Here is a 9,889-nt window from a genome sequence, read left to right as displayed (position 1 = left end):
AGAGAGCTACTCTTGTGTCTCTTTAATCCCACAATAATAAATACAAGGGAAATTTGGTCTCCTCATCCTGTTACATGGAAGAAAGAGATCCACTGACCTATATCAGTACTCAAACCTGAAACTGTAACAACCAGTGATATAAAAAACCCAACCCCAACACTTAGAAAATCCTGCATATTCTAAATCTAATTTAATGTATCAGTTGTCTTATATTTCACTTGTCATGGTGTCTGATTTTCAAATGGCAGTGGTTTCAGCCTCATAGGCTCCACAACAGCCACAGTTTTGTTGTTTTTTTTTTTTGTTTGTTTGTTTGTTGGTTTGGTTTTTTTTTGGTTTGTTTTTTTTTTTTTTTTAAATTTATTTTATTTATTTTTTTTAAAAAAAGGCTCTGTGAAGAATAGAAAATACACATATAGTCAAACTTGCAAAGGGACTTCCCCCTTAGGATTACTATGGCAGTGTTCCTTGTCAACAAATTTGTGATATAACACACATAAACCACTGCAGTTTAGCTCTGGGGGACTGCATGACAAATAACCAATGTTTTTTGAAGGCACATAAACAGGCTTTGCAAAGAGACTTTGCAAGAGATTTACTGCTCTGTGGGAAGGAGCCAATACCTGGCCGTAATGTGTCCTTTCTCAAGCCTCTGAAAGTCTTCTGGGGCTATTCAATGTCTTTCAAGGATGCTGGGCCCTTTGTGCACTACTTCTCTAAAGTTTTGGCCTCTTTTCTTGCCCTTGCTATAGTGTGCATTGTTTTATTCCTCCTGCTCTTCTGATGCTGGAATTTACTGTTCTTAACAGAAAACTGTTAAAAGACGTGGCTCAGCTGGTAGCCTCCTTATCTCGTTGTAGCAGAGATAATCAGAATTTATGAGCTTATTTTGATTTTTTGAAAGTAGTCTGTTTTTTGCCACAAAACTGAAATCCTTGCCAGTAGTTGTTTTTCCGTAATGGTGCTACTTCTTGTCCCAGGTATCTCCAACACAGTATTGACAGTGAATGCTGTCATTTAAAATGATCTCTCCTAGGGTACTCAGTATCTGGGAGACTGGGCGAGCGTGCGGTAGTGTGCCGTAGCGTCTGTGATGCAAACACCCAGAGGCATCTTTTCACAATTTCTCAAAGATTTTGAAAAGTTTCCAAAGGCTCAGTTAGACAAAGGCCACGGCCCAACAGCAGGTCCTTATCAAGAGGTGTGAGAAGCCAAAACCGTTGCAGGTCCAAGGCACTCCTCCTAACTCTCAACCGCAGCTCATTGTGTTGGGTTTAGAAAGGGCTGTATTTTCTGCATCAACAGGCAGATTCCCAAGCTTTGTGGCATTGTAGCCAACCCATGTGACGACAGTGTTGCTCTATGGATAGTGTGGGTGTTTTCCCTGCAGCAAAAACAAGTGGCCCATCCAAGTACTTCTGTCTGCCTGTGCTCTTGGAACAACATCTCCGGCTTAGTATGGCAGGGTACTGAACAACGGGGAGCTTGTGAGCCCCAATCCAATGCCAATTAAAACACAGGAAAAGCTTTCATTGATTTTACTGAAATATCTCGTTGCTGTAGACAAACTGTCACTTTTAGCCAGGTTACTCTTGTTTTTTTTTTTCAGAAGACCTTTATCTGCTGAGAAGAGCTGGATGATCAGGTGTCTGCAAATCTTGCCTGCATTACTCAGAATGTTAGCAAATCCAATATGTTACACATGAACCAACATGCTTTCTGAACTGTTTGTGTGGAAGATAAGACAACTGTTTATATTTTTTCATCCCAAGTGATCATTCTATTGTACAGCCTAAATTTTTGTTGTACAGAATTTGATTTGTATTCTTGTTTTATTTGTGGTTTTGTCTTTAAATGTCTATATAATGGCTTTCTAATATGATAATGCACATTGGATTTATTTCTCATGCCTTGTCTCCTGAAAGTATTGAGAAATCTTGTACTGCACAATAATGTTTATAGAATCTTAAGTGTGTCAAACTAATTTAAAATGTTAATTGTGTATGTAGTAAGTAAATAATTTATACCATTGGAGCTGATAATGTTTCACTGATATCTAATTTAAATGTAGGGAAAAGATGTGAAAAAGGTTTTTTCAGTTATTCTGGCACCTGCTGCCTTTTGGACATCTCAGCTTCAATCAAAGTATGAGTCAATGTGAAACTAGCCTGCATTTTATTAGATTTTGCAAAGATGTCTTCTTAAACCTAGCTTACATGGAAATTCCTTTAAAAGAGGATTTTTAAGAATTTCTGCCAAATATTTATATACCTTAAAAATAACTCATCCTCTGGAATTTAATAATGGTGGGTTAAGTTTTTAGCCTTTAATTAATTCCTTTTGCTCTATTCTACCAACACAAAGGGATTGCAAACCTGAGGTAAGGCAGTAGCTGAATGTTTTCCAGGTACAGTGTAATCCTCCTCTGGCTTCTCTTCTGCATAGTCTCGGTGGGTTGTCTAGCTCTGCAGTTTCTGAGTGGACAAATGCATCAGAACTGCTCTGCCCTTGCAGCAAGCACTGCTAAAACATTCAAATGCGCTATCTACCAGAGAAAAAGAGTGGGAAAAACTGGGGGGCCCAGCGGTTTGGTGTCTGTGTACACTAACCTGAAGCAGTGACACAATGGTCCTTAAATGATTCCCCTCTCATTCGCCATCCTCTTCTTTGTGCTTTGAACGCTCTGTGCCCAAGCAAGGAGGCATACGGAAGTTTGAGTACCAATAGTAGAAAATAACGACTGATGGGAATGGGATGGAATGCAACTCTTCCAAGTCTGTGCCAACTCTGTATTGCTACCCATGATCAATTTGTGCCAGTTTCCAGTGATGATGCTGAATCCCACCCCTGCAGGTACACAGATCTGCGAGGCCACTGCAGCATTTCCAAGCACCTATGGCCTGCAGCAAGCATCAAGGCCAATACCACAAAGACTGCTCACCTACTTCACTGGAGAAGGCCCTGAAGTCCAGGTTTTGGAACAATATTCTTGAAGAACTTGTATCTGCTTTGCCAGGGGGCACTAATGTGTACCTCATTTACATTCTCTTTCTGTGGAGATCTGCTCACAATCTAAAAATAGGCTATAACTTAGTTATTGTACAGCTTCAAGCCTCAATTCTGGAGCAGGCTGATAAATAAATGAAAGGCCAGCTAGAAGTTAATCTAATTAAAGCTAGTCCCCTTGGAGTGGCATAATCTTAGATCAGGGCACCAAAAATTAAACTAATGCCTCTCCCCATTCCTTTGAGAGGTAACAGGGCTCTTTCTTAATGATCTGTGTCTTTCCTAGAAAGATGTAACCATGTGATGAGGGGAAACTACCCTTTAATTACTCTTCTCCCTCATTTATAGACTTGCACAAGCATCCTTTTCAGTAACTTTTCCAGTATACCAACAATGTGAACTCAAATACCAACAATATGTAACTTCTACCTCTTCTATGCTTTCAAAATTTCCAGACTCAATGTTACAGGCAGGATGAAGCCATGCCTGGCTGAGATCATCCCTCTGTATGCAAAGCAGTTAGCTGAAACTTGTTTGCAAGCAAGGGATAATCAGTGGTGGTGGGCACATATCTCTGAGCTTGTCCTTGCTCATTTGAGTGTTGAGTAAAAAGTGTGCATGTGTGTATTGGAAAATCCAGAACAATGCATGCCACCTCCCTGGCGAGAGGGTGAAGGCACAAACAGGCAGATGTTCATCTTCCTGTTGGAAGGTGCTGGATGGCTAAGCACCCCCCATCAGTCCTGAACTGCCTCAGTCCCCTAGAGAATGCTGGTTCTCCCTTTGCACCTTGCCTGTTTATTTCATGCTCTTGTGAGAAAGGGACAGATACAGAGATATGAAATTTTGCTGCCATTCATTGTAATGACATCAGTTTAGACCAAGATACGGACCGACTCTGCGGTGCCATGAGATGTAGTTTTCCTTGCTAGACAACTGTGTAGTCAACAGGATTGGGCATCATGTGAGCAAAAGAAAGTGCAGTTTAATTCAAAATAGATTTAATAGAGCTGATCTGAAAGTCATAGTTTGTCTTTTAGGAGAGCCCAGTTGGGATCTACTTGCCTAACTTTAGGTGTTTACTCCAAAACTGCCTTTGTATCCCAAACACGAGTGTTACTTTATATATTTGTTACGGATATGGTTAATGCTGTCTGTAGATATAAATAATTATTTATTTAATACTGTCCATGGATATAAAGAATGATTTGTTTCATCCTTGAGTTGAAATATACTTTTGGACAGGTGATTTGTACCTTAAATTTCACTCTTCTAGATTTTCTAGGTCTCCATTACTTATACTGGGAGGCTTGATACCTACTTCAGAGGTAAATACGTATCGAGGAGGTCCCTGAAGCTAGGTGGGGTGACTTTGATCTGCCAGGTTCTCCTGATGTGTGAACAATGTAAGTCAATGACAGCTCAGATTGCTTCTGCAGCAATTACACAGAGCAGCAATTACATTTCTGCAGCAATTACAAGGAGTGGCACTGGAGGTACAGGGAAATGAGGGGGAAAAGGAGAGAGAAGGAAATACATTGGGGATATTGGCCACACTGTGAAATCTCTAGCCTAAGCCTATTCTTGAGGCCAGCAGTGAGGTAGTGAGCAGTACACGAGTCACTTCTGAAGTCAGGATTTGTGCAGAGAGAAGAGAGCTGCTCGCTGGGAAGGACACCAGGTTCTTCCTGGGACAACTCTGCCTGCCTTACTTTTGGGAGTGCAGGAAAAGGCGCCGTTAGGTTTTGTTACGGACATCATCCCTACTGATTTGGTGAAAAAACTGTGCAGCAGTTTGCAGCAGGATGAGAGCAGAGGGAGGTAATGGAGGAGAGGAGGCCACCAGTAGTGGGGCTTCTGTATGCAGAGAAGGGAGCCCTGGTAAGGGGCATCTGTGTCCCTCCCTCCAGGAAGCAAGCTGGTCTTTCTGCCTACCTGTTACGTTCCCAGCTGTCCAAAACACACCTCAAGGCATGCAACTGAAGTCCAAGGGTCCTGCTTCTGTGTAGGAACAAGAGCTTGGCAGCAGGGAGACCAAAGTGTCTCTTAGAGGTTTGCCACCAGATTTGTGATGCAAATACCCCAGCAAAAGTCTGGGCAAACACTACGCTAGATTAACAGCTTAACAATACACATTGATAAATCAAAGGGGAGTATCCTTATGATGATATTGCAAAACCCAGCGTCCGCGCAGCCCTGCTGGCCCTGGCAGCTGCCGCAGTGACACCGGGTGGCAGGAGCCGTCCCCGCACAGGGTGCAGGTTTAGCAGAGGACACCTCATTGTGTGGCTTCCCCTGGTCACCATAGCCAAAAGCCTGATCAGTGGGTGTCACCTGGTGCTTCAACCCTTGGCATATGAGTGACCTGCAAAGCAGAAAGTGAGTGTTTAATAAGACATGTTGTTTCCATACATATAGATATCTATGAAAATAAAAACATGGAAAATGTATATGTACACATATATACATGGGTTTCCATACAGGATATTATTAGGGCTGCAATCAGAATAATTAGAGCACTATTTATGAGCTCTACTCTCCACCCTACCATAGGAAATAACCCCAAAGTTGAGGCAGGCTGTGGGGCTGGCATCCTTCCCGTGGGGCTGTGTCTTCCTTGTTAATGATCTTTCCCACTTTGAAACGGAAGACTTCAGCTGCCTTCAGCTGCAGAAGTGGAGCCACCTTCCCTCACACATGCCTGACTTATAGACCATTTTAAAGTATGCCATGGGGGCGTCTAATATGCTAATGAAGAAAGTGGGTGGAATAGCAGGAATTTGAGCACAGCTAAAAATGTACATGCCTAACAATTGCAAATCAGCCTGTGCTGAAGTTACCTAAATGGGTTGGCATCGGTGGAAGGTGGGTGCCTCTACACCTCTTCTTGTCAGTTTTCAGTGAGTACATGGCTAAAAAAAAAACATACGCCTCTGTATATGGGCCTACTGTTTCAGCCAGGGTTATCAGCAAAGGTTTATATCAAAGTCCTTGAAAAATACAGTTACCTACTTTCCACTTAATCATACAGTAGGAGGAACAGTCTCTTCATGCAAACACATCCTAGACTGGTTGCAAGCATAGTATTTTAGATATGTCATGACATCTGTGTATATGAACAGAACTAAGTAGCATCTTAGGATAAATGGACTTCTAAAATCTTGGTTAGTTTTTGCAACTAGATCCATGTCCGGGGTGTATAAATGAAGGTTCTGCATATTGTGGCTTGTAGAAGAGCTTTAAATCACTCACAGATTTGTGTGATCAGGGGTATAAAATCACAGTTGGTTTTGTTTCTGCAGCTCAAGCCCAGCTCTTCTATTGCTACTTTTATATGATTTGATTTTTCAGATAAGAACTGAAGTTTTCTGGATGCATGGAAGAAACATTTGTAAGCACAGCTGCAGGTAAAGGCTTTCTAAATATATATCTGCATTTGCAGTGGCTGAATCTGGCTAAAAATGTGGTTTCGCAGAGAAGAAAGCGTGAAGCCATTACAAAATCAGTGTTCACAAAGGTGATCAACTGAAAAGAGAAAAATTGCAGGCAGGGTATTGTCTGATACCACATGCTGCCAAGGCAAAGCCACCCGTGCTAGTGGGAAAAAGTATACAGGAGGTTGTGCTTGCAGAGTTGCAGCCCAATTGGTATGTTATATGCCTCTTTGGGAAAGTATATGTTAACAGGAAAGACTGGTGTGGGAATGGATGAATGGGGCTACAGCCGCAGGGAAAGTACAAAAAAAAAATTTGGGAAGAGTCTTCCTAGGAGTGCTGAAACCAGAGGAGGGGACGCCTGGGTGTTTGCTGCTGCTGCAGAGCCTGTTTGAAAGGCTGAGCCTTCTGGGTTCTGCGCTGTCGAGGGTGCTGTGCCCGCTGCTGCAGGACGCAGGTGATGAGGTCAGGCTATGAAGCTCTGGGCTAGGGGAGGGAGACAAGTACAACAGCCCTCTGACCAGGGAGGGACTCACAAGGTCTGACACTTTTAGCTGAAGGTAGGTATAGCTCTGAGTGTGGACCCGGTGGTGTGGGAAGAGAAAATGGTAGTGGAGGGCAAGACCAAAGAGGCCATGTCTGAGGGGCAGCAGTGAGATAAGAGGGTAGGAGTGGCAGATAAACATCAGGATGTGGGGTTTGGTGTAGAGCAATGTTTAACGAAAATATGCCCAGGCCAACTGGAGGAACCATGGGGAGAAAATCCAGGAATCCAGGAGCAGATCCATCTCCATGGGGAGCTGTGATGGTAGCATGAAGGTCTGCAGAGCTGCTGAAGGAGGGCCCCAAGCCCTGCAGAAGGCAGAGGCGAGAGGAAGACCTGTGAGACCATTTTGTGCATGGAAGGAAGACATTCACTCTGCTGCTGTGTGTGCTGGTGAGGCTGTGGAGGCTGCTGGCAAGGTCGTGGGCTAGGATGGGACATCCACAGCCAATGTGTTGGGGAGGGGAATGAGGGTGATGAGGGAATGAGATGAAAAAAATAACATGATAGATCTGAGAACAGTTTCAGTCCCTGGAGAGAAGAAGGAAATTGGTGCAGAAAACCCCAGAGCTGTGAGCTCGTGAGTGAGGGAAGCCAAGAGAGCTGCTGGAGGTGCTGGGGGAGAGTGGGAGGTGAGAGGAGTGAGGAGGAGTAAACATTTGGGTGAAGGCGTATCTTTCTGTCCCAGGATTATCTGCTAAGCACAGCAGCACCAAATCCATGTTTGCTGGATGGCAGCTGCTCAGCAACCGGCCTTTAGCAGCTGCGCTTTTACCAGCCTCGCTGCCTCTAGGAGAGGGGAGGATGGTTTGTAAAAGGACTTGTTTGCTCTGTTATGGTGTGGCAGAGGTTACACACAGCTTGGGGACTGTGAATATTAGCAACAAAGTCTGGTGCAGGAAAGGATGACTGTGTCTCCAATCCTCTCTGAGAGCTAAAACCATGTCAAATTTTTCCCCTGGGATTTCTGAAGCTCCCAGGGAGAGGAGGGGCTGACACACAGAGGTGTTTATTGTTGCAATGTGGCTATGTGGAAAGCTGGGTACTACACTCTCTAAGGCCCACATGAATAATCAACTTCTCAGTTTGATTTGAGCCAAAGCTGTTCTTTTCTCTTGCTGAAATAAGCAAACGAGCGAAATGATTTCAGTTTTCTTCCTTTGCATGTGGCTTTAGCAAGGGGAACATAATGGCTTTTCTCTAGGCACCACTCCAGAACGGAGAAGAGGAAGTGGAGACTCACTTCTTGCACAGTGATGAAGACGTTGATTTTGGATGTGAATAACCCAATTGAGGCTTCCCCATTTCCCAAGACAGGTCTGACCCATGCCCCACCATGTCAGACATCCCTGAGCAGTGTTAGAGGTGTTAGAGGGAAGGGATCTTTCTGCATGCCCAGTATTGCTGCATTGCCTTATTTTAAAATCTTTAAAAAGTCACTAGACATGGAACCCAAGAGTACTAGCCTCAGTTCTGGTGATTAATTTATTCAATAAGTAACGGGTACAGTTGTATTCTGGTAACGGCTCCCAAAACTGATGGGAATGATCTCAAGCAGCAGAGATGAAGGGAATCCCATCTGACAGTGACAATAAGATCTGCAGCATGGTTTGCAGCTCCCCAAAGAAAAAGAAAAGAGGGTTGGGAGACTTTGTATGTTGCTCTCATGTTGTCACTGAGTCCCTTACTAGTACACCGGGAGCAGAATTGCCACACATGATCACTTGCATCCTACTGCTTCCTGAAAGATAAATCAAAAGTTGTATTTTCCATGGTAGAAATAGTTCTGATTATTTCCAATTCACGTGCACTCATCAGGCTATATATAAACATCGCAGAAACAGCACACTTGCAGAGACATTAGATCTAGCACTAGTTCCTTGTGCCAGTGATGCTGTAGCTGGCAACTATCTCCTTACCTGGGAAGCTGGGTTTGGGCTTCTTAACAATAATGTCAACTAAAGTCTGGAAACCAGCTCATTCCAGGAGGCAACACGTTACCTCCACAAAGGAAGAAGAGCCTGGCTTTGAAAAAATAAAACCTTATTACCTCAATACTATGAAAAAACATAGATGTTTGCAAAAATCCATGGGGGAATCAGTCATTAAAAAGATTATAGGTTTTCTTCGGTTTTGTAGTAGCTGAACAGTAGATTTCTCAGACACGTTTAAAACTATCAGGAAATAACACAAAAATGGAGAACACATGAACTTGCAGTCATGGGACAACCCTCCCTCAGTCTGCTTGGTAGCTGGTACATAGGAATGGAAGCAAACTGATATGTGTGTTTAAACTTGTCTTTTCTACTTATGTCTAGTGAATTAATTGATGAAAAAAAAACCCAAACCAAAACAATTTTATTATTTCATATTGGTGGCTGACTCAATTTACTTTTTGTTGGTATTTAATGATTTAGGATGGTTGTTAATATCGTTTCATTATTACTAATTAGTTCAGAGTCTGGACTCAGTCTGGGATTTTATTAATTATTGTTAAATTTAAAGATTTAAAAAACATTGTAATGTGGGAAGTGAGGAAAAGGCAGATGTATGAGGCAGCATTATTGGTATGTGCTATACCTCCCCGCAACAAGGATTTCTTTCTCTTTCTGCTCATTTATTGTGTATTTGCCTTTTCATTTTCCCATGATGATGTCAATATTAAGGGAAAAAGGCTGAAACTCAGGGATTTCAGCCTTCGATACAAAAGGATTACAGACTGCAAACGTGAGAAAGAGTTCCTAGTTTTATTTTGAAACCTTTCATTGACTTCAGCAGTAGCAGAATCTGGCTCTAAATGCATTTGGATTATATCCGCTCCACAGGAAACGTTCAATATTATGTGTAGCAAAGTTAAGAATCAGAATGTGCCTTTCTTTAAATGGAAAATGGAATTTTCTTAGAA

The sequence above is a fragment of the Tyto alba genome, unplaced genomic scaffold (genome assembly GCF_018691265.1).
Source record: "Tyto alba isolate M040663 unplaced genomic scaffold, T.alba_DEE_v4.0 Super-Scaffold_6, whole genome shotgun sequence".
NCBI classification, from domain to species: Eukaryota; Metazoa; Chordata; class Aves; order Strigiformes; family Tytonidae; genus Tyto; species Tyto alba.
This window is presented reverse-complemented; position numbering follows the sequence as displayed.